The sequence below is a fragment of the Anoplophora glabripennis genome, unplaced genomic scaffold (assembly GCF_000390285.2).
Source record: "Anoplophora glabripennis isolate ALB-LARVAE unplaced genomic scaffold, Agla_2.0 scaffold306, whole genome shotgun sequence".
Lineage (NCBI taxonomy): Eukaryota > Metazoa > Arthropoda > Insecta > Coleoptera > Cerambycidae > Anoplophora > Anoplophora glabripennis.
The window spans coordinates 564829-590585 of record NW_019417798.1 but is presented as its reverse complement, the minus strand read 5'-3'; the positions used below and the strand labels follow the sequence as shown (position 1 = coordinate 590585).

Below are 25757 nucleotides of genomic sequence, written 5' to 3'. Positions count from 1 at the left end.
AAGGATTCCGAAAAGTACCTTTTTGGGAAATTACTTGGAGCTTGATTTTTTGAGATTTCGTTAAGAGATTGAAAGCCTTTTGGAGCTTGTTGGGTCTTTCGCCGCAGACTCAGATACTACTGGACGGTTTGTCAACTAGATATGACCTCTAGGCCGTCAGAAAAATGTTCGTATAACTTTTTTTTTAAGTTTTGAATTTCTGAAAATTTGGAATTCTGTTAATAACAAAGTAGGTGTGCGAGTTAAAAAGAACTGTCTACCAGGGTCGACGTTCGAACACCACCTGTGATGGACCCGCAAAAACTTTGCAACGGTCTCCGCCTGACTTACAATTAGACATTTAGTCTCTTAGAATTTTGCCCATCTTTAGAATCTGTTTACCTTTGGCGCTTTGTTGACCTTAAATTGGATATGGTAATTTGTAATCATGTTACCCTACCTCAGTCCGAATTTTGATGTAAAACTTTTTATTTCCCAAAATTCGAAATTCGAGTGAAAATTTAATTTCCCGCTGTTAGTTTTCTGCTTCATGTGGAGGGTCATCTGGGTTCCTTCGAACATCTTAAGAGTTCTTATGAATTTATACGATTTCGTACAAATTTTAAAGTGTTTAATATTAAATATTGCACGATTTGTATTATACACTTAACAAATTATAAATAATACATATAAGGAAGTAGTAGTCAGTTTATAGAGTATTATCAGTAACATTCACATTCGTACAACAACGCATTTTTATCCCCATCTAATAATTTGTACCGAGAGATTGTAATCGAGTATCTGCTTAAATTCACAAAACTTGGATTTAGATAAGGTGCTTTTATTGTTTTATTAATATTATGAGATGTTTGACGATTACGCATGCAACGTTTGGGTGGGGATGTAAAGAGAAGGAAAGAACTATAAATTTGAAGGATTTACTTTTATCAACTTAATATTATAAAATAAAAATAAATTGTTGTATTTGTGAATTGTGTATCCTTATCAAGTATGGTATATTTGCTTAATGATATAAAAATTATTACGTAGATAGAGAAGTTAAAATTCATTAGAAATAATGGTTAATGGATTGATTATTTTGAGCAGTTGATAAATCATCTGAAATGTCGCATCCTTATATAAATTTTATAAAATGTTTAAAAATATAACTAAAGAAGTATTTATTTACATTTAAATAATAATTTAACTTTTATACAGCTTCACAATTTAATTTTTGGTTGTGAACTGTTTTTAAGGGGAAGTATATACAGAAATGTATTTTGTGAATGTAAAAGATGTAATCATAAACTGTTTAGCTTACAATTGGTTAAATTCAGTGATGCGTTTTACAAATTATAAGTTTACTCAGCCTCGTTAGTTTCGGGAGAAAAGTGTAACGAAAAGTTAGAGGACTAATAATTTTTAAGAAATTCAAATATGCTACAAAATTTTTTTGGCTCCAAAGACAGGGTGGCCCACGAAAAAGTGTCTTAAGGGGATTTCCCACCAAAAAGCGTAGCATTATCAGATTCCACATGTTATAACACCCCTATGAGATGTAAAAAAGACTATTCTTAGGGACGGATTTCATGGGGATGTAACTCCGAAAGAGGAGTCCACTTGGCAAAAATAAAAATAAAAAATACAGGGGACCGCAAAAATTGCCCGTTTTTTCACAATTCGCAGAGTACTAAAGAAAATAGATACAAATTTGTTTTTGGTCTCAAATTACTCGTAAAAAATTAAGATGAGCATAGCTTTGTTTTTTGAAAATTTTCAAAAATCACCCCTATTTAGGGGTTAAAAAGACGCCCAAAGTGAAGAATTGAATATTACCAATAAATATAAAAACTATTAGTATGTGAATTTTTCTATCGAATGATTCTTGATACAAAGAAAGATTTATTCTCATGACTGAAATAAGCATGTTGAATTAGAAAATCCACCCTTAAGCGCGCTCAGGGAGTGTAATCATCCCCAAAAATAGAGAATATCAGAAATAATTGTAAAAATTCCAAAAAAATATATATTAAGATGCTAATAGTTTTTATATCAATTGGTAATATTCAAATTCTTCATTTTTGCCATTTTTTTCAACCCCTAAGTAGGGGTGATTTTTAAAATTTTCAAAATACTAAAATCTGTGCTCATTTCAGTTTGTTACAAGTAATTTGCGACCAAAAACATATTTTTATGTACTTTTTTTAATTCTCTGCGAATTGTGAAAAAACGGGCGAAAATCACAAGTTTTTTGCGGTCACTAACTGTGACCAAATAATTTCAGTGCACCCAGTTCTACACAACTGAAAAATAAATAGATATTAAAGACATTTAGACATGGCGAAAACCTCGCATTCGTGGGAGAAATTTTCCGACTCGATTCTTTTGCATATTCAGATTCGTGAGATGTTCCTTAACATGAATCAAGATGATGCCGGCCGGAAATCTGGTGCCCATTTGTTTAAACAAACTTTTTTAAAACAAATTGTAAAAATTGGTTTTTCACTCCGGAAAAATTTTGTTTTGGTGTTTTGGCACATTATAAACAAAAAAGTTCCTATGCCCTATGCCTCTAAAATTGATAGTTTTAAAGTTATAAATAATTTAAGTTGCTAAAAATGCGAAAATGACGATTTTCAACGGCCTATTTCCGGATTAAAAATTGTTATTTTTGATGTTGCCAGGTACCTAAATTAAAGTTTAAACATCCCCTACAAGATGCTGAAGAGGTTTTGGGACTCGCATTATTCTAAAGCCTTGTTTTTTTAATTGTTAATAAAGCGCTATGAGCCGCGCGCGCGCCTCTCTCATACATGGATTTGCAATTTCATCTAGCGGCTTCAGCTTATGTTCTTTGAATTTAGCATTCTAAGTACTATTACTCTCATAAAATAATGTGAAAATTGATTATTTAAATTTCATCATTCATAATACTTTTATTTAATTAATTCAAAATTGTACTAATAGAGTGCAGAAAAAAATAAAATGGCTATAGTATCAAATACTTACAACCACATAAAGGTACATAAGTGACATAGTCTTTGGGTAATGGATCTTTGGTAATAAATTTACGTATTAGAGACGCGCGCGCGGCTCAGCGCATTATTCACAATTAAAAAACATGGCTTTAAAATAATGAGAGTCCCAAAAACTCTTCAGCATCTCGTAAGGGGATGTTTAAACTTTAATTTAGGTACCTGGCAACATCAAAAATAACAATTTTTAACCCGGAAATCGGCCGTTGAAAAACGTCATTTTCGCATTTTTAGCAACTTAAATTGTTTATAACTTTAAAACCGAGTTTAAAACTATCAATTTTAGAGGCATATATAGTGCATAGGAAATTTTTTGTTTATAATGAGCCAAATAACCTAAAAAAAAGTGAAGAGTGAAAAAACCAATTTTTACAATTTGTTTAAAAAAAGTTTTTTTTAAACAAATGGGCACCAGATTTCCGGCCGACATCATCTTGATTCATGTTAAGGAACATCTCACGAATCTGAATATTCGCATTGTCTAATTGATAAGTGGTTAAGGTAGTAAACTATTAGGTTTAGTACAAAAAAGTTACTGATACGTACAATTTTCCTAAAATTGGCACCAAAAAAAGATGTAATGTGGAAATTGATTTTCCAAATCTGCCCACTCTTAGGGCCTATTTAATAAAATATAATTTGTAATTTGTTACATTAAAAATGTTCTTAAATTCGTCTGAAAAATCGTTGTGAACATTTTATGTTACACTCTGTATGTATATGTTACATTACTTGGGAACAAGTAAGTTTATGCCAAATATATTTATAATTTAACAAAATGTCGCGAAATATTTTATTGTCGAGATAAATTGAAAAGTAAGTTAGTCATATTGTTTATATTAACGTAATCGGTCAAACTAGGTTACAAATGCAAAATGTCGTCTATCTATTAGTAGATACGTTATAATCAATCAATTGTGAAGCGTTCTCAGTGTATTATCCACGTTGTATGAACATGTAACCAATTTTTTAAAACTGTAAATAAACAGGGTTGTCGCCAATAGATTCTAATTTTATGTTCGTAAATTACGTCAGGGAGAATTAAAAACGTAACGCCTCTAAACGGTCGTGATCTCATCCGTGATCGCGAAATTATGCGCCTAATAATCGGCACGCCCTCGTATAAGCTGTGCTGTTCGCACACGGTGTCTCCGACACCACGAATGAACGTACATATCGCCGCGCAATGTCTTTAGAAATATGCGCCGAGCGACCTTCACTGTACAGTCCGAACTTGGCTGAGCCTGTACTGTTGCCAGGCTCGGCGGAAGGCAGTTTTGATGGCGATTTCGAGAGCGTTCTCGAGAGCTTTTGGCTGTTCCCCGATCACCGACCGTACAAAGTGGAGGTGAGGAATGTTCGCATCGGTTTTTGCATCGAGAAAAGTACCTCCGTTTAAATACATAGATAATCAGGCGAGTAATCGGGACACTTTTTATGGGGAAGGACGTCTGGATTTTAAAAGTTTTGGGAACCGCAGGTATATTGCACAAGCGCCGGAACTTCTAAATTGTAGTGGCTACTCAAATTGTAAATAACGGTTTAGGGATGCTCCGCATATTCGTATTCACATTCGTAAGTTATGTAGGTATTTGCATTAAATTTGCATTCGCGCGTTTTGTTGCGGATATTAAAGCGAGTACGAATATGTAAACAAAAAATGAAGAATTAATTGATTATAAAAAAAAATATTTATTTCCATACAAATTTGATTTTGGCAAAAACGCCGCTGACTGGTGGTACATGGAGCTAGATTTAAGAGGAAACATTCGTATTGACCTATTTTATATAGGATGTTTCATAATGGTATGTCTTCATTCATGGCACAGGGTGTTAAAAGATTCAATAATTCTTCTGTTTTTTCTTTGTATCTCCAACAGTTAAATTTGGAACGTAGGGCTTTTAGATTATCATTAGCCGTGCCTAATAGTTGTCACGATTGATACTTTTTCTGGGGTCGGGCCTCCTTTCATCTCCGCAAACTTTATTCCGGTACGCCACCGGTCTTTTCTACATCAATCACCCTGTTCAGTTTAGAAACTTTGTCTCTTGCAAAGTTTTCATATCTGCTGCCGTTTTTGAGCAAAAAAATTAAAAATGATTTCCTGTAACTCGCTAAACTTACTTAGTAAAGGATTTTGGTTTTCAACTAATAAAGAAAATACACCCTCTTCTGTCAAAGTGTAACTTACTGTTTATCTTTCAAACGTTTGGTATGCAATTTAAATTAGTATTTCAAACTTTTTTTATACATAGTACTGTTTGCCTTACTGTAGTTGTTTATTTCTTTACGAAGTAGTAACGACTTTCTAAAACATCATTTTTGAAATTTGTTAATTATACCTGTTTTTCTTTGTTATCCTGTATCATTAAGTAATTAAAAAGTATATAGGGTGTCCCACCAAGAACTCCATCCATGTATATCTGGGAAACCGCTCGAAGGATTTTTTTGAAATTGTGATAGTGTGATACGGACCGTGGGGCCTACCAAGCTAAAATATTTTCAAGGTCATCGTACTTCCTGTTATACCGGAAGCCGATACTAACTTTCTTATTTTAAATGGAACCTCTGTATATTATTGCGTTTTTGGAAAGAGTATCTATTTTTCAGTTGAAAATATATAGCATACTCCATACTTAAGATTGACCGTTTCCGAGATATTTTGATTTTTAAGCAAAAATTGACAGATGCACTCAGCAAAATTTAGTTTTCCCGGAAACATACATTTATTTTTTTGTGCAAATTGGACATTTTGTAGAGGAAGGCCTAATTTATCGAATTTGACATGAAAATTTTCCAGTTTTTATAAGGCTGGTCAAAATTTTTTTATCGAATATGAAGTTCAGAAAATGTGGAAAACTCGAAATTACACTAAAATTGAGTGTAACTTTGTTAAAGTTTCCCTATATCTAAACCCAGTGGTTTTCATTTTATTTACGAATAAACATTTCCCTTTTCTGCTGCATATAAATATTGAAACAAATAATGAGACTATTTATTTGTGTTTGTTTCCGGTTTGTTGATTTTTAACCATATCGTGATCATTTATTCATCAAATAACGTCGTAGAACAAGTGTTAGGTAAATATGCAAGTGATGTTTGATAAGTTTACTGTACCACAATTTGCTATATGGATATCTGAAGGGGCTAGCTCACGATGTTATTTTGTAGGTTTTATCAATCATTTCTATCGATAAATTATGTTTCGATATTTGACAGATAGGTACGTGGCTTAATGATGCCTATAGTTGATTTTTTCGAAGAAAACTGCTATTGTGGATATATATTTTTTTCTGTGGATGCAAGTGAATTTCATATCTTTACATTTATTGCAGTTGTCATGATTGATATAATTGTTGTTTAATTGGAAATTAGATTAGATTAGATTAACATTTAATACTATTACACGTTACATTGTAACAATTAATTACCTATGGTAAGTATCGTAAAAAATGGTTTAGTGCACATTAGTATGAAGGGGAAATAGATCTATTCCACGATGTGTTAAATTTATAATGGAATTAACATGTAAAGAATTTTAACAATCGTGTTCATATGTAGTACACAAGATTCTTGTAAATAATTATGTTGCATTTAGCCTCTTTTTTAAATAACTACAGTTCTGTTTACAAAATCAAAGAGGTCACAATATAATATTTTTAGAGAATAGATTTCGATTGTTCACTTACTTGTAAGCAGTTTATATAAATGCGATTTAAATAATTTGATACAGATTTTGTTGCTGTTGCGGATGCCATTCGTAGGATACCGATACCGGCATATTTAAAATACCAGGGAGACAGTTACATAACTTGCGGTTGGGTTGCGGTGTAGCAGTTATTTTCGTTTGTGTTTATCGTTATCATTTACGCACTTTTTAACTCAATATTTGTATTAATAATTTTAGTGGAGAAGATGAAATATGTCTGGAATTGAACGGAGCTGTTATTTTACGCAACGGCACAAAAATTTGAAATATAACATTTGTTTAACATTTTGAAGTCTATAAAAATTGAATTTTCTTGATTAAGTACGCATTAATAGATCAGTCAAAATTGAACTAAACTTTCCAAATCCATGTTTTTGAGTATGCTCTACTCAATTCTGAACAACAAAAAGGGGGTAGAGGCTGTTGAAATGGGAAATAAAACAAAACCACAAGGATACAACTAAAAATTGCAACATAATTTTGTCTTTTGGGTCAGGCGTCTTTTTTGAGCTATCGAGAAAATACAACCAGAAATATTTTGTTTTCGCTTGTTAAATTGAGTTGCAATTTGTAAAATTACCACTGATTAAGTAACATTTTCTGTTTAAATCACGTTAATTTCTTTAAGATTAATTTTTCCGGGAAATGTTTGAAGTAACTCCTGATAACATCCGGAATATTTTTGATAGTTTCAAAACAGATTAAACTCCTTTATCGGAGTACCTTAAATATTGGTATTCGTTCTGAGTAAACAAGTGAATTTAAATGACAACATAAATAAAAGTCAAGTGGATTACACTCCGGAGATGAAGGTAGCCAAACTGCGGGTTTCAACCAATCCACCTTTCGGAATATCGTTCGTCTATTTATTATCGATATATCCTAACATTAATACTGAAATGTGCTGGGGCACCATCATTCTGGTGTTCTTTCAAAGGTATATCTTCTAGTAGATTGTCCAATAATTTTATTTTTTAAATCAGGTAATTTTCTTCGTTTAATAAAAAAAAGGAAGTAGAAAAAATTATTCAATAACGTCGACCCATACCGGCATTGACACTAAAAAACCTTGCAAACCTATTTTTTTAAATTTTATTTTCTGATTTAAAATTAATTCGAGCATACTTAAAAACATACTGTCACAAATTTTAGGTCAATTTTGCCTTCGTTAAAGAGTAATCAAGAAAATTCCCGTGTTTTAAACTTTAAACTGTAAGAGACGCATAGGACTAAAAGTCACATTTTTACTTGTACAGTCCATCATTCCATTTTTCATTATCAATTCAACACTATGTATAAATTATTTTTCATGATAATGTCCCTACAATCGGGATGTCGCGCAAATATAAAAATGCACCTCTTTATTGCATTGAATAATTTTGAATTTTTATCCTTTTTTATTAAAATTTTGATGTAGTTTTAAAATTGTTCAAAATTAATTCGTAACAAATTATTAAGATCAACTCTGACAAGACCAAATTCGATTGTCTGTAAAGCAAAAATAACACACTGATCAAAAGATACTCATTTAGATACAAAATACACAACAATACTATCCAAAAAAAACATACTAAGTGGAACTCGACAGCAAATGCTTTTACTTCGTATTTTCCAAGTAAAACTGTGGTTACCATTTTGAAATACATATTTGCTTCATATCTAAAAGTATAGTCTTTCCGATATCAATTGAAGAACCAACAGATTGATAGTATGTACCAGGTTCGGTTGCTGACGCAGCAATTCGGCATTGAAATATTTGAAAAATTTGTTCCCATATTTATTTAGCCATACCCATATACAGGTCTGGTCGAACTAAACGTGGAGGTGATAGAAATGTATACGCTCAGTTGAAGAATGCGAGCGCGGGCAAAGGAAAACGATCACAGTTGCATTGGGCTACTGGGCAATAAATCACAGCAGATGACAAGTGGTTGATAAATTGCCGAGCAGTGCAGTGCAGCAATGCGGAATTTGGTGTGATTCAGGTACTTTTAATTTATTATAGGCACCTTCTATCAATCATTCATATTACAATTGCGAAAGGGAGAAATAAGAGGCATAGTTTGTTTACTACTTTTGACACGGAACAAAACGAAATTTATCACCAATATAATAAAATTGTTTGAGGACATAAATAATTAAAATATGTTGTTGGCCAAATGAACATATAATTGAAATTTTCTACACATATACAAATATTTTTTAACCTTTAGTAGAAATTTTTTTTGTGGACGCCTATGAAACTGATTAAATTTTATTACCAGACGTTTTTTTGCATATTCAACTGACTTCGGAAAGACTATAACTGTGATTACCATTTTGAAATACATATTTGCTTCATACCTAAAAGTATACTAGCATTTGCTTTGGTAGAAAGAAAAAAAAACAGGTAATATCAATAAAACTAGTTGTATGAATACAATTAAATATTTATTACCTGTCTTAGCCTTAGCATTTGCTTCGTTAACATTGTGGGCACCTCAGTAAACTTTAGTTGGATATAGCACATTTACACGTGACAAAAGGAGTATGACGTTTTTAAATCTTACTAAAGCTAAAAACAAAAACAAAAAGCCAATAAAGTTCTGTTATGGAAACTACTGTAACAATTTACCACGGCAGGCGAGTGCCTTGAAATTTTCCGACAATGTGTTTCTACCTCGGGTGTCGAATGCCGTTAATTCCAAGAAAGTGACGCAGGGGTTAAAAAGTTTCAAAAATAAGTACCTAGTCTCCTAGTCATATTATCGAAGTTATTTATTCAATCAAATTAATAAGTAGGGAAAAGTATTTTTCGTTCCAGTTAATTGAAGTTTTTTTTTGGCATTTTGGAAACAAAATGTTCACATTTTATGATTGTTTTTGAATAAGATTATTTTATTTCCCGGTCGTTTACAATCTCTGTTTGTGTATCGAAAAGTGAACAAATAGGTACCTACCTATCTTGAATTATAATTCAAGACATTGTAAAAATGTGTTCAAATGTAGAAATACGCATGAACCATCTAGCCGCTAGCCCATTCAGGAATATTCGAGAATTAGTTACGTCTTTCTCGTGCATGTTAGTGTTACATCTGGCATTGTTTGTCCTAGGCAGATGTGGAGTAGTATTAAGTGAGATTCTAGGGCCGTCCCACTTTTATTTCCTAATTTTCATCGTCCCTCCTTGCTGCAGGCGATTTGTAAGCTTTCTTCTGGGAATCCCGTCAAAGACGCGCATCTAAATTTAGGTTTGCTCGCTCTGTATCGATTAACTTATGAAGCCTCTTTGCCCTCGTCCTAGGAACAGTTCTCCAAGCTGTGTGTTTTCGAAATACGCGAGGATACACGTTGATCTCCTGTGGATAATAACTTGATACGATACGTCTTGTTGATTTTGATAAGGAAAAATGGTTGTGACCCTGGTTTAATACCATTTTTGGATGTGTGTTGGTCAGAGCACAGTTAAGATGCCGATTTTGAATTAATTTCTCTGATCAAAAGTTAAGCAACAAAAAGTTGTCTAGAATTTCAAAAGATAGGTATATAAGGATTAATCGAATTATTTTAATATTCATACGAAGGTTATTTTAGTACAATGGAATTAGCGGAGTAAACATATTTTCGAACCGTTTTTAGTTACGCACAATTAAAGGCATGTTAATTTCTGTAGTAAAAGGTAAAGGTCAAGTATTAATAACGAGCCGTGTTTATATTGTTAATCTTATCAGATTTGAGCAATTCTGTAGCTAAATGGTCGGTCGTAAAATTTGTTTGTTGCTCTCAATTAGTTTCTTGGAATGGTAAACCACAACACACAGAAGCATAGTTTTTCATTAAGAAAATATGGTTTTATTATAGTCGGCATGTTTTCGTCAATGGATAGTTGTAAAATTGCTTCAGATTGTATCTTTTTTGTATATTTCCTGCCAGTTCCATTCATTTCATATAAATATGCGTGTAAATAACTGAATTCTTCGATAAATGAAAATAAAAATGCTATTGCCGGAGGTGTAGCAATAAGAGTCCGTTGTTTATGTAAATAACGAACCGTTTTTAATGTTTATTTGCGAGTAAGGTTTTCGTTACGCTTCTGTAAACCTGGGTTAAGGAACTCGACATTTTGTTTTAGAACGTATACGCCTAATCGAGTCGGTAATCGAGCCCCCATATTTAACGTACCCGTGCTTGCATTAATTGCGATCTATTATTGCATTGCACGTTTTGTTGCAGTTTTATGTTACGCTTGCAAGAATGTTGTGCTGGATACGGTGTGCCGACTTTAATTTTGTCAGTAACAAATATAGAATGTAGAATATAATATACGAGGTGCGTTCCAAAGTTAACAGGACTTTTTGAACATAAGAACAACAAAAAGTTTCGGACTCCCTTTGGCACTTTGTTTTTAGTAGATTTAAAGATAATTAACAAAAACCCTCAAAGTTGCAAACAACAAGAAAAACGGTATATCAACTACCCTCACAATTTTGTTCAGTGGTTTTTTAAATTATGAACGGGACATTCTTTATATACAGGGTGTTTGGAAAAGTTGGTACAAAATTTAAGGAGGTGAAAGTAGAGCCAAAAATAGTAAAAAAAAGTTCCAATAAACATTGGTCCTCCGGAGCACCGTTACTGAGATATGACCCATCATAATGTTATTTTTTTAAGTACCCTTAACAGAAATTTTTAAATTTTTTTTTATTCTTTTAAATTATCAAGAAAATAATATTTTTTTAATGAATTAGCCTTTTTTAAAGAAACAATGTCTACTTTTTATTAGTCAAGGTTAGTAAAAGCACGATGTTTCATGGTTGTAAAAAAAATCGAATGAAATACAAAATCAAGCACAAAAATCACAACTAAAAAAAAATAATTTAAATGATAGCAAGCGATAGTGACAATCATTAGTATCATTATAACAAAACTGTCGCCATGAAAGATGCCTACTATGTGAAAATGTTTAAAAAAAGTTACTGTTCTGAGCCATACATTATTTAAAAAATAATTATTTCTGACTAAACTACGCAGAAGGGTACTTAAACCTTATTTATTTTATAACCGATTTTGATTAAACTTATGATAGTTAAAGACCCTTACGGTATGATTATTACCTACAATTTTCTCTCCATTACCTTAATCAGAAAGAAAGTTATTTTAAACAATATCCAAAGGATAAGACCCCTTTGGAGGGTCATATTCATAGACCACCTAGACTGGCTATGGCTATAGTATAGGACGATTATGATGCAGTTGGGAGCCTAGTCGGTAGCCCAGCATCAGTCGTATCAGGAAACTGTACATGTCGCTTTGATTTCAATAATTAGTTATTTTTTCATGGGCAAATGTATCGTAGGACATTGTATAAATAGAAGTCGAAAGAGCCGAAAAGTTTCCTTCTCTAGATAAGTAAAATAAGCAGTATATAAAACGTAATAAGCCATTATATACGCCATTTCTTCGTTAAGGTTAGAGTATTCCAGGGTTGACTTTGTATTTTTGTTCGCACATAGTGCAATGGTAAACGTGATGTTATTATATAAATTGTTAATAAAATAATGAATAAATAATTCATATTTTTAATAATTATTTACTTTACGGTTAAGGGTCCAATTTATATGAAATTTTTCCAATTCCCGTAATTTTGAGGGAGCTAAAAATTAATGTGATATTTTTTGCGATCGAAAAAATAACAAAAAATTAATTTCAAATTCATGTTCAGCACCCTGGGGGGGTTGGCAAAATTTGATTAGAAAAATTATAGTATGGTAAAATAACTAATTACCAAATTTTTACACTTGCTTCGATTTTTTGAATCTAATATTTTAATTTTTACAGATTTCCAAATGATGTTGACATAAAGTACAGATAGGTGAAAGCTTTTAAAAAACCAGGATTGGTTACCATGAAAATTTTCACGTGTATGTTCCAATCACTTTGAAGAATTTTTTTTAATTTTCAACAAAAATGTATTCCGATAATTAGCAAAAAATGCAGTTCCCACAGTAAAGCTACTAGAAATAATAAGTAATTATACTTTATATGTATATGCAGAGTGTGTTCAAGTTTGGCCTAGAACACTCCTGTAACATTTGCCTGGACTGTGCGATTTGAATGATTTTTTTGCATGTAGGACTCTCCCAATACTTAGTGAACGTTTTAATGCTCACCACATAATTTTATAAAAATTATCTTCACTAATCCTTTTTTATGAACAGTCCCAAGCTTCAGATTATTTTACGTCTTCTATCAGCCAACCTACCACATCACAGTCATCATATTCTGGCCTAAGTAGTACCTACATCTTCGATGTCAACTTTGGATATTACGGATAATGAAAAGATAAACATTTTAGTGATGATGCCTCAAGAAAGAAGAAATAAAATATGAATTTCCAATAAACGAAAAAAAAAAGGTAACCCAAAGAAAATAAAAGTCGTTTAACAGAGAAGAATGACAATTTAAGAAATAGAAAAAATAATAATTTGTTTTAATAACTATATAAACACCAACCTACACCCAAGCTACAGAAAAATAAAATTGTGTATCATGTACTAAAAAACTTTTTGATTGTGAACATATTTGAAAATTTGCATAAATTTGATAATTTCCCTAACAATTGTAATCATTTAACGGAACTTGTAAGGGCTGTATGTGAAAAGTATATTGATGTGAGAATAAATCATGAAGTCAAAATATTTATTTCAGTAAAATCAACGAAAAGACAAATATTAATTGGGTTTCTGGGCAATAAATCACAGCAGGTGACAAGTGGTTCATAAATTGCCCAGCAGTGCAGTGCAGCAGTGCGGAATTTGGTGTGAATCAGGCAATTTAAATTTATTATAGGCACCTTCTATCAATCATTCATATTACAATTGCGAAAGGGAGAAATAAGAGGGATATGTTGTTTATTAATATTACCACAACATGGCATTTTGGAGACCTTTTGAAACGGAACAAAACGAAATTTACCATCTATATAATAAAATAATTAAAATATGTTGTTGGCCAAATGAACAGATAATAGAAATTTTCTGCACATTATATACAAATTATTATCATTTTTTACGTTTAGCAGAAAAAAAATTTTAGGGACGCCTATGAAACTCATTAAATTTTATTACCACACTTTTTTTTGCATATTCAACTAACTTCGGAAGGACTATACCCGTGCATTGGAATTAGATACATCAGCCAGTCTAGGTGATCTATGGTCATAATGCAGTAACGGTGCTCCGAAGGACCAATGTTTATAGGAACTTTTTTACAATTTTTGGCTCTAATTTCACCTCCTTAAATCTTGTACAAACTTTTCCAAACACCCTGTATATGTTCTCCGTATACTTCATTTGGTCCACCCTGTACCGATCCGCGTTTGGAGTTCTAGCGTGAACTGGGAAAATTACGCTAGCTATTCGTGGATAACGTGAGCAAGTAGGCGAACTAACGGCTCCTTTAGTATTTTACGGTGTTTTTTTTTTGCCCTTTCCGGTACAAGAACTATAGATCCGCGCACACGTGATCCGAAAGTTCCCGTCCGCTAAAGCCTCGAGAAAATCGAAGTGGCAACGGATACACGTTAATTATTATTATTAGGAGAGGTTTGTTTGTTTGGTATCACGCAGGCCACCTTAGGCACGATTCTCCGAGAAGGTTAACAAACCAAACGAGCTGCCGCGGTGTCGATTGAAGTGGCCCACAATTTTTTAATTTGTGCGGAATATGGCGAAGGTGCAGGAATGTCGCGTGCCTTGATCATCTACAGAGTGTAACTGCGACGTTGCAACAAACTTGCAAACTTGAAAAAAAAAAACAAGAGTAACATTATTTTGCTAAAACGATTTCTAAAGACTATAATCCTTCAACTCTTTTATGCACAAAATTTCATTAAATTTTACACCACCTAGTTGCGCCGGATTTTTTTTACAATTTGTTTTCATTTTGGACTAACCAAGTTAAATATAAACCTAACTTCCGTTTTTTAATGCATAATTTTTTCAAAAAGTGGTGGTATTCATCATTATGCAACATTTAGAAAATATCCTTATAAGAAGTATATTACTTTTTTCTCTAAAGAATTAAAAAATAAACTGAATTTTATAATGGGGAAAAGGAAAATTTTTTTTTATATACTTATATAAAGTGGGCTCATTTAGCATATTCTTATAAATCCATGTTCAGAAAGTATAGATCACGGTTAGTTAACGTGTAAAAAATAGGATTTTTTTTTAACAAAATAACTCCGGCACACAAAACTCGAGTGGAATATGTACACTCCGGTACCGCTACTCATTTTGATGCCAATAATCAATAAAGCACATTCTTAGTCAAAATTTGGCTCCTAATATTTAGGTTTGGCCATTTTAATTAATAGAATATCAGGCATACAAAAAGTCCAAACCCAAAGATCTTATATATCATTTCCGACGTATTTTGATCAGTTAAAAACGATACCGTAGTCAGAATTTATGCACAACCGGCTAGTATCTTGTAAAAGCTATATTGAGGATGAAAATGGATTCAAAAATCGCTCAATCATAGTCCAAAATTGATTTTACTCTACATATAATTTCCGACGTATTTTGACAAGCTGAAAACGATCCCGTAGTCAAAACTTAAGTTCCATCTGGAAACTTCTTGTTAGATCAGTAGACGAAATCTGCTCTATGCATAGAGGAATATCATTTGAGCGTATATTTTTCACCGTTACCAACCCTAGCGAGCGGAGATGAGTAACTTTGAAAATATTTCTGAATTGCGACATTTTTAGGGAGAATTTTTCGTACAAAGTTTGCTCAGTTCAGATAGGAATATCGTCAAGATAGCTTTTTTTTTATATATATATATAACGTTAATTGTTAATTAACTATTGGATGTATCGGACTGCGCCGAGGGCGGTGCTCACGCGCGTGTGCGGGCCCAGCGCTCCTTCTCATACGTACAGGCCGTTCATTAAACTTTTACTGCTGCTAACGCATTTATTACATGAACTATCAATGTACAACTTTTAGGAAATAAAAGTTTAACTCTTTCTTTAATGGTCTGTAAAATCCCGGTGCGATACGTCCAATAGTTAATAACAATTAACTTAAAAAAAAAGTTATATTTGCAACAAAGAGGCGTAGGTGATTTCTCTTTTCTTTAATTGTAAAAATAAGCTCTATTTAATGCAAAAAGAGCGAATTTCCGAGCGGCTTTTGCAAGATCCTGGAACAATTTGTTTATAACGCTGTTTTGCATGCTACTTTTTTAGTTGTAAAGGACAACTTAATTTCAACTTTTGAATTTATTCTTTTTCCATACGTTTATTTATATCAATTAGAACCTATATCTATGATATTAACTTCCAAAAATAACGGTTATAAAAAACAATTAGTTGCAAAAGAACAAACGAAATTAATTAACAAATACCTGGAGTAATAATTGCACGGTCTATTAAATCGGCCTTTGGCACACACGTTGGTCGTTGGATTGACCGTCTTTTCCATAAATTTCTTCAAAATTCATCTCATTTTGCAATAATAATGCGGAATTTTCGGAAACTTTCTTTTCCGTATTCGACCTTTATTTTACAGTGAACAAATTAGTGAAAAATTACTCTAGGTAATTTAATTATAAAATAACTAATATTCCGATAGGTCGTCTAGATTTTCGTGGGGAGTAAAAAAAGTGAAAAATACGTAAAATGATATGATATCTTTAGCTAAGCAAGCAGACAAAAACAGACAAATTTAAACCATGAAACCCATAAAGCATTTATGCTTTATGATCAAACCAATTAAAAAAGAAACATCATTACAAATTTCGATAACGAAGAAATAATGATTTTTTGAAACGTTGAAAATAGTTGTAGACCTTGGTGCAAGAAGGAAATAAGCACCATTATGTAAATTGTTCGGGAGAGGAATGTTTTTTAGTTAAATTAGTATTATCTGCTGTCATATTATTTGGCTAGTATAACAGTGGCATACAAGTTAAAGTGAAATATTCGCTTAAATAGTGATTATTGATTATGATGTATGCAAGAATGTGAAATTGTGTCGTTATTTATTTTTTAATTTACTCGAAATGAAAGACATGAATAAGTAACATTCAAAAGGTTTTTTTTTTCTGTGTATAAAATTATGTATTAGATATTACATACGTTATTACTTACAAAAAGCATAATATTTAAGTGGTGAGATTTTTTGTTAGGCAAAAATAATTTAATAAAAATAACTCGTGACGTCCTTTTAGCATAAAGGTTTCTTTAATTAATTTTCCATTTTTTTTCGCAAATGGAAAATACTAATAAACATCGAAAAAACTGTACCGCAAGTAAATAACATCAGATAATAATAGCGCGAATAGCGCACTGAGCTGTCGTGTCAAGCCAGTCGAGTGGTGTGACGTCACGTTTACGAATTAGAAATTATTTATCACGGTTAAATATTAAAGGTATCTACCTGATTTTTCACCATATAATAGGGGATTAAATGCTTCCAATATAGAAAATATAAAAACAAATTATAAATTAAATATTACTGGATGAGCCCATTACAATTACATGTTAATGAATCATTTTAATTTCATAGTGGTTTTAAGACTGCCCCAGCCCGTAGTATTATTTAAAGCACCAGTAAACTTTTTTGAATTGTTATGAGCCTAAGTACCTAATCACAGGTACAGTTACAGACTTATAACGCACTTCCTAGCCTTAGCTAGGAATCTTTAACCTGCCGTTGTTCTTGGGCTAGGCTCCGCCGATAGTGCCAGGAATAAATTCAGTTTTTAACCGAGGTATATTGTTTTCGAAAATCAGGATTGAGCATTGACTATTTTGTTTTATTAAGGCAGTTACCAAATTTGTGTTGCTTAATTTTCTTCCCATTGCTGGCTAGCATGTTTTTTCAATTATTTAAATCATATGTTTATGCTACATGTTTTATAGCTAGGTAAAGTTTTGTACAAAAACATTGCAACGTATGTTAACAATATATTGCGCCATATCTATTGTACGCTTACAGACTTATGCGCTTTATACTATTCCTACTAATAATTTTGTTATTTCGTACCGAGATCAAATGTTTGTAACATAGAAACCGCCAAACATTTTAGTTCCGATGTATAGAATGTCCCGAGAAAACGCTGTTTATCTTCCTATGTCTCTTCATGCTTTGTTCTGATAACAACATCATAATTAACAAAAAAAACTAGACAACTATTCGGTCTTCGTACCTACTTGTCATTTTTCTATTTCTGATATATTAGTCGTGTCTTACTTCAGTAATGCGAAACAAGATCGATCAAATGTAATCTAACATTTTTCAATATTGCCTGTAAGAAGATGTTTATAATAACTAGTAATACTAGTGTAGTCTTTCCGATCTCAATTGAAGAACCAAGAGGATAGCAGTATGTACCAGGTTCGGTCGCTGACGCAGCAACTCGACATTGAAATATTTGAAAAACTTGTCCCCATATTTATTTAGCCATACCCATATGCCGGTCTGGTCGAACTAAACGTGGATGTGATATTCGCCCAGTTGAAGAATGCGCGCGCGGTCAAACGTTGTACACATAGCCGAACTTGGTGATTGTTCAATAAATCTCCGCTGTTGACAAGTGGTTGACAAATTGCCTAGCAGTGCAGTGCAGCAATGCAGAATTTGGTGTGATTCATGTAATTTTAATTTATAAGCACCTTCTATTAATTATTCATATTACATTTGCGAAAGGGAAGGGAAAATAAGAGGAATATTTTGTTTACTAATATTATTACAACATGGCATTCTGGAGACCTTTTGAAACAGAACAAAACGAAATTTACCATCAATATAATAAAATTATTTATGGGTATAAATGATTAAAACATGTTGATCAAATGAACATATAATAGAAATTTTCTATATATTATATACAAATTATTATAATTTTTTATCTAGCAGAAAAATTTTTTAGGGACGCCTATGAAACTCATTAAATTTTATTGCTAGGCGTTTTTATACATGTCCAACTGACTTCGGAAAGACTGTACCTAGTGTCACTAAAGTATGTTTCTAACCTGTATTTTGATAAACTTGCATTTCCCACTCACGTTTCATATATTTAAATTTTATTATTTACGCTATCTACTAATACTACTGATAACTCGTTATATCTTATCCCTGTTAATGATTTCATGTTCTATCTAACACACGGTAGATGAATTTGTTTACTTTTTTTATAGCTGCTTGTATGGAAATGGAAATGTCACAGAAGCTTGAAATTGTTTAAAATAGTCAAAAAAATCTATCCTCGATTCTATCATATGTATTTCAGAAAACCTCAATTCAGATTCGTCAGTTTTATTTCAGAGAACGGAGGTAATTTGAGTTACAGGTTAGTTGTATACAGGGCGATTCACTTAGAGTGCTCACTGGAAATTCTGGGAAACGGTAAGGGTTATAGTTGGCTAATTACAAAAATATTGCCCAATGGTAAACTCTTTTGAATGATACCTCCAGCTAGCTTATAACTTTTTAGTTTAAATTTTTTTATACCATCAAATTAGAATTTTTATAAACCTATTTTTCCTTATGGATTCTTTGTTCAATTTTCATAGTTTCGTTTTAAAAAATACACTCCCCTTTTGTGATAAAGTGTCTCAATGGTCAGAAAAATATATCAACTAGAGCTTTTTGGGAAAAATATTCTTATGTGACATGTGACAATCAGTAACTCCCAAAAAATATTGACGATTCCAGCATTTTAACGCCATTTGATAGCGAGTACTAGATATATGTCGAAACAAGTGATGTTTTGTTTACATCATTAGATTTATGAAGTTTTCGTTACTTTTTTGTGTAAAATTAGTTTGCGAGTATTTATTGTACTATTTTTCATCACAATACAAAAATTGTATTTGTTTAACGTAATAAACGCTGATATACTGCTTTGGTGAAATCTAAAAGTAAGTATGTAAATAGTTACATTGATACTTCGATTAACTTAAAGTTTACCTGTCTAAATAGATTGTTAGATAATTCCAAACGATGACGTTCTAGAACAAAATACAAACATTCTGTCGAGCTCTGTCAAACGTAAATTAAGAGATTACTCGTTTCAGAACAGCCTATTGTGGCGCCCTCCTCAAGGTCGTGGTACTTAGATTTCCCAATAGATACCTACGTCATGACCATTTCGTATTAAAAGATTCGATTTCACATTTAATTACTTAATAATCGTTTTTAAATCTTTATCCTTTGAAGCTGTAATATAAGTGTAAATTATGTCTTTATCTCTAAATTTGTGGTGATCTTTTTATGAAAATAAACTGTTTTTAACTTACATCATACGAAAATATTTGATAAAAAATTTCTGTTAGAAAATTAAATTATAAAATGTGGACTCAGTTTGTATGTTTTACCAAAGCGTCCTCATTACTATGCATTTTGTGTCCAACATTTTTCATACGTAGGCATATTATTTTGTTTGTTAAGGATGTTTCATTAGTCAATAATTGATTACTTTAATTTGTTGATATGCCTAATATACCCAATAATTTTACGATTTCCAATATGAAATGAACAATTGCAATCAACATTCTTTCTGTGTCTATTATTATGTCCGTCATAAAGTTTTTATTTTTACTGTAATCATGATGTCATCTCCAGAGATCATTAAGTATGTCGAGAATCTCGAATTTTAGTTTACGATTTTTGTTGCCTCGGTATTGTGTGATTCTAAATAGAACCGCCGAGTGAATTTTTAGCTTATTTAAATCTGGGGGTTTTCCACTGGATAACCTGTCAACTTTATTTATATTTAACTCGCATGGACAACATGAAACAGAAATTAGTATTACACCCACATTTTCGTGGTTTATAAATTTAAATTTCGTTGCGTGGATTGTCTATTAATAATATTTATTATTTTTATCTTATCTTGGCTAATGGTTTTTACTAAAGGTACTTAATCTATAGGAAAAATATTTATTTTGCTATCTTCCTAACCAAAGTACAATTCGTCTAAAATAATAATTTTACAAAGGAAAAATATCCGCAATCGCCTTAGCGTATATAAATTACAGTCCTTGTTCCTTCTATCCCTTCCAAACCTTTGAAATAAGGTCGAATCTAGTAGTTTGTTTTACTGAAAAACGCTGATGATGAAAAACGCTTCCTGTGTCCGTTCTTTAAGTTGCAATCTTGTGAGTCACCTTGAAATTTTGAAATTATACTTAGACGATATTTCATTAAGTTGTCATTATAGATGTTAAATGATCTATAAAATAAGGATATTTTCATCTGCTCTCTTAATAATCATTAACCTATATCGGAACATTATTGAAATATTGAACAATATTAATTATAATAGCTAAAAATAAATGAACACAGTTTTATTATCATGTTTATTAAACATATGTTTTATTTACGACTAGAATTACCGGAATTTTTTACTATAAAATGTTTACTACTGAATTAACTATACTTTAAAATACTGATTTAATTATAACTTTCCTTGGCAAATCGTTTTTTTTTTTGTTTTAGGTAATTAAAATTATTATGTTTTAATGCATTCTTGGTATTTATATAAAAAAATAAATTTAATATGTATACCTACTAAAAACGTTGCATAAAATATTTAATAGTAAAATAAAATGCAATTTATTGCGACATTCAAAACAATAAATTGAGTCCAAAGTTTTTAGTAGATATAAACATACAGATTACTATAAAATGAAATACAGAGTGTTCAACCTTTTAATTTTAAATTATATTTTACGTGTTATGTCACTAAGCGAAAAATTAAGAAAATTCACTAAAAGTCTGTTTGCACACACTGATGGGGTTAAATAAATGTTTTCGATTTATGCACTATTTTTTTAGCTAGGATTCTGTGGAACTAATCATTATTCGTCCTCCTCTAGAGATCGCCGGATCTGTCACAAATTAAATGATTTTTCGTTTGCAAACCGTACTTGTAAAAGTAATTTATGCGCCTAAAATACCAATTACAACCACAGTATTTAATAATTCTGTCTGTTTCTGTTACTAAATAGCCAGCTTATTGGAAAATGTTGTTAATTAGAAACTTCATTAACATTTATTTGCTCCCATTATATTAAATAGGCTATTAGTAAATTGTATTTAAGGAGATAAGTGGATTTTACCGTAGAAGTGGAAGTTGCTATGGACAACGGGAGGTAAGTGAGGTAACTTACCTCCCTAGGGAAAAAAGCGATTTCAATTATAAATGCATATTTTATGAATAAATAAATAGAAATATTTGACGATTCCATTTTATTATTATTATGAATGAATATTTATAGTAATTGTACAGTTATTACATTTAGTAACATTTATAAAATCTGGATAATTATTCCGTGTTTACTAATTGTCACATTTTTCTCAAAATGATTTGACCGCTCCATTTCAGTCACCGGAGGCTCAATATTATCTGACCGATCCATTAAAACAGCATGATGCGACGTACTACTAGAACCTGGAGTTGAAGTGTCATTGCAAAAAATCCTGTTGGCTATTTCATTTTTGTTTTAAACTGTCAGCAACATAACTTTCTGCAGTTATGGCTGCTTTCCACCCACCATGTCTCTTGATTGCTAATACATCAACTCCTGTATTAGCCAGTAACGTTGCCGATATTCTTCGGAGCGAATGGCCTGTATATATTTCAGGATGTTCTAGTTTCAAAAACTGTGCAATCTTATTAGTAATCATAGAAAGGGTATTCTTGCCGACTGGTTGGTTGTACCATCTACCTGCTTGTTAGCGCATAAAAGAGCGTGAAATTCCAGTTTTAATTTCCAATCTAATCTTGATAGTATATTTCTTGAGAATTGCTAGGTGAGAAACAGAACCCAAACGAGAAGTAATTGTAAACGTACGTAACATACCATTTTTAGAATTTGGAATTGTAACTACAATAATGTCATCGAAATTTTTGAAATTGACGTCCAAAGTAAGTTTGCATAACTCATCTGAACGATATGCTCCTGCAATGCCTAAGACCGTCACTACCTTCATTAGCAAATATGTGGTATTTTTAATTCTTTTAGGAAAAATTCGGGTCCCATATTTTTTAACTTACTTCCAATTTGTGATGTAGTCAAAAAGTTGGAAACACCGCGTTACGCAAACTTCGCGAAATCCAGCAATTATTACGCACTGCCAGACGAAAGCCGCGTGCTCTGGGTTTCTTGAAAAGGTAAACACAAGGGACCTGGTTGTTGTTTGCGCCTCGTCGTCGACCTAGTTTGGCTGGGGCTGCCGGGCTAAGGTCACCGGTTGTCTCTGAAGAGACGCGCCGTGCCCTTTGAGGGCCTCGACCTGACCTTATCCTTTTCCCTGGTCTCCCGGCGCGCTCGGGATAGCGGCGGTGGTGTTGGCCTAGTTTTCCCAACGTAATTAGGACGCTACGTCGGCGGCGCAACCGACGCCGATTCCACGAATTCGTATTGTGAGGAAGCGGAAGTCTCGGTCCTCCGATACCAGAGACAAGTGGCTCTGGCGAACGGTTCATTAATATCTTACTTGATAGTGTCGCGGAACCGGTTTTTTTGCTCTTTGGGAAAAATTAAGTGTCAACAGTAAAGTAAGTCAACAGTAAATGTTCTATAAAAAAAATAAATAAAAAAAATGTGTTGACGAAAAACATTGATAAATGGGATAAACTAAAATAATAAGTACTGTGTTTAGAAATCCGCAATTTTCGAAAAAATTGGTCGTCGGAAAACAAATTTTTCTTCACAGAAAACTTGGAAGAAACAAAACAATTTAATTTTTGTTAAAATCAGGAATATGAAGGATTCTAGCTACTTTGTTTTCCAATAAAATAATATATAATTGTTAATATTTAATCAACGGGAAATAATTAGACAATTTTCGCATTTGGAAAAAGCTTATAAAAATTCTGAATATGTCTAGAATTACCAAGACATGGAATATGATCTTCCTTTAAGTGAATTTTGTAAAATGTTTTTGTCTGAGCTCCATCTTTTAATGAGCTTTTATGTTGAAATTGTGTATATAGAAAACTGATTTTTTTCATTGTTTACTTATGAACAATTAAGATTTTGTTTTTTTTTAACGTTATAAATATTATATTTACTTTTTATTGATTTGTGCTTGAGCTCTACTAATTTAAGATTTGAAGGCATGTCGAATATACAGTATGACCCATTTTAAATGGAAACACTTTTTAAAAAAAGTCGGATTTAATTAGTTTTTTTTTACACTCTATTACGTCACACAACACTCCATGCAATTTATTTTCAGTTAAGAAAGCATATTTTTATTATCAAATTTGACAAAAACTTGTTAGCAATTTTTTTATTCAAAATCTAAGTATGCATCTGGAAGCTGCATCTCCTCAAATAAAGTAGTATAAAAAATTATAGAATAACAAATACTTTAAATAAACAAATAAAATGTTCATTAATATGCTATTTTTGCTATAATAATAGACTTCTTTATGTGAGATACACTTAAAAGTATACAGTGTATTTAGTCAACCAACAGAGTTAGTTAAATGTCTGAAAAGTTCTCTTTAAAGAACTCTTAAGACATTTATGAACATTTACGAAAAATATTGGAAGGTGATGTAACAAATGCATCAGTAAAAATAATTTTGAGAAAATTTTCAAAAATTTTAAATTTGTGCTCCAACTACAATACCATAGCTTGTGTTATTGTTTGTAATTTTTCGTTATTCATAGTTATAATTAAATGGTTCATTCATTAAATTTAAAATTATTGGTTAATTTGAAACTGAGTACTAAAAAGAGCAAATTGATGAATATTTTATGTTTATTTAATTTATTTATGATTACGTAAATTGTTCACTCCATTTAGGAACTACAGAAATGATAAAAACCACCATTAATATTAATTTTACAGGTAGCAGAGAATATATTTTCATTAAATTTGATACAAACCTAATCGAGGAAGTGCAAAATTTAAATTTGACAATAAAAAAAGTAGGCTTTGATAACTGAAAATAAATCCAAATGTCATGTGAAGTAATAGAGTTAGGGTATAAATACGTCTTTTGCCATTTTATAATGGGTCACACTGTATGAATTTTGTTAAAATACTTTATTTTCATGTTATCATTGAGGTTTATTCCAACAAAATATATCTGGAAAAATATTTTAGTATTCTTTCAAGTGGTTTTATTACGGACATCTCAGTAAAGATAATGACGCATTTGGATGTATTTGTGGCACCTTTTTGCACGCAATAAATTGGCCAATTTATTGGTCAAATTTAAGAATAAAGATAAAATTTAGAATAAAAATCATCCGTCTAACAGCAAACCACAAATGTAAATAGACTTGTAACTTATGCCAGATCTTATAACTACGTATCTGCAATAACAAACACAAATATTATGTCACCTTCTTCTTTAATAATATTTAAAACATTAAAAGACGTCAGTGATTAAAATTGGTATTATTAAATAAATACTGAGTTGCCATAATTTACTGAATAAATTAAACCCTCCAATTATCTCAAATTTCATGGTAAATCACAACTCACTCAAATGTAGAATAAAATAATTTTATTTATCAATTCACGCCACCTGGTGGCTTTCTTATAAACAGCAATATTTTTATAACAAAAAAAATCGAATTTGTTCCGGAAATCGCTATTAATGCTAAAAAAATGGAGTGTTCTGAAACGAATAGGCCATACCTAAGGATAGTTTTCTTGAATTAAATAAATTTACATCGAGTTACCTTAGTATAGTTCTTTTTGTTTCGTTCAATGAAATTTGATAAAATGTAGGTATTTCTGGATAATACAGTAGCTGAATATGAGTAAGAGCTAATTTTTTACGTTTCTTTTATTGTCATGCGGTTTTTTAGACCTTTTGGGATAAGACATTTTATGAAGTCTCATTTTATTTACTGTAAAAAAGGTATATTTGTACATATCGCTGAAGTGGACCGTCCCGCAAGTATGTATAGCTAAATTAAATATTTTTTTCAAATTAGACTAACCTACTTCTATTAAAAAGTCGGTGCAAGCAAAATAATTGTACTAAGTTGATTTAAATTGGTTTATGT

General features: G+C 31.6%; 1 protein-coding gene across 1 annotated transcript in view; it reads left to right on the top strand.

Moving 5' to 3' along the window:
* Positions 1-25757, top strand: part of LOC108909263 (protein Gawky) — a 58780-nt gene that overhangs the window by 5345 nt on the left and 27678 nt on the right. The window lies entirely within an intron of this gene.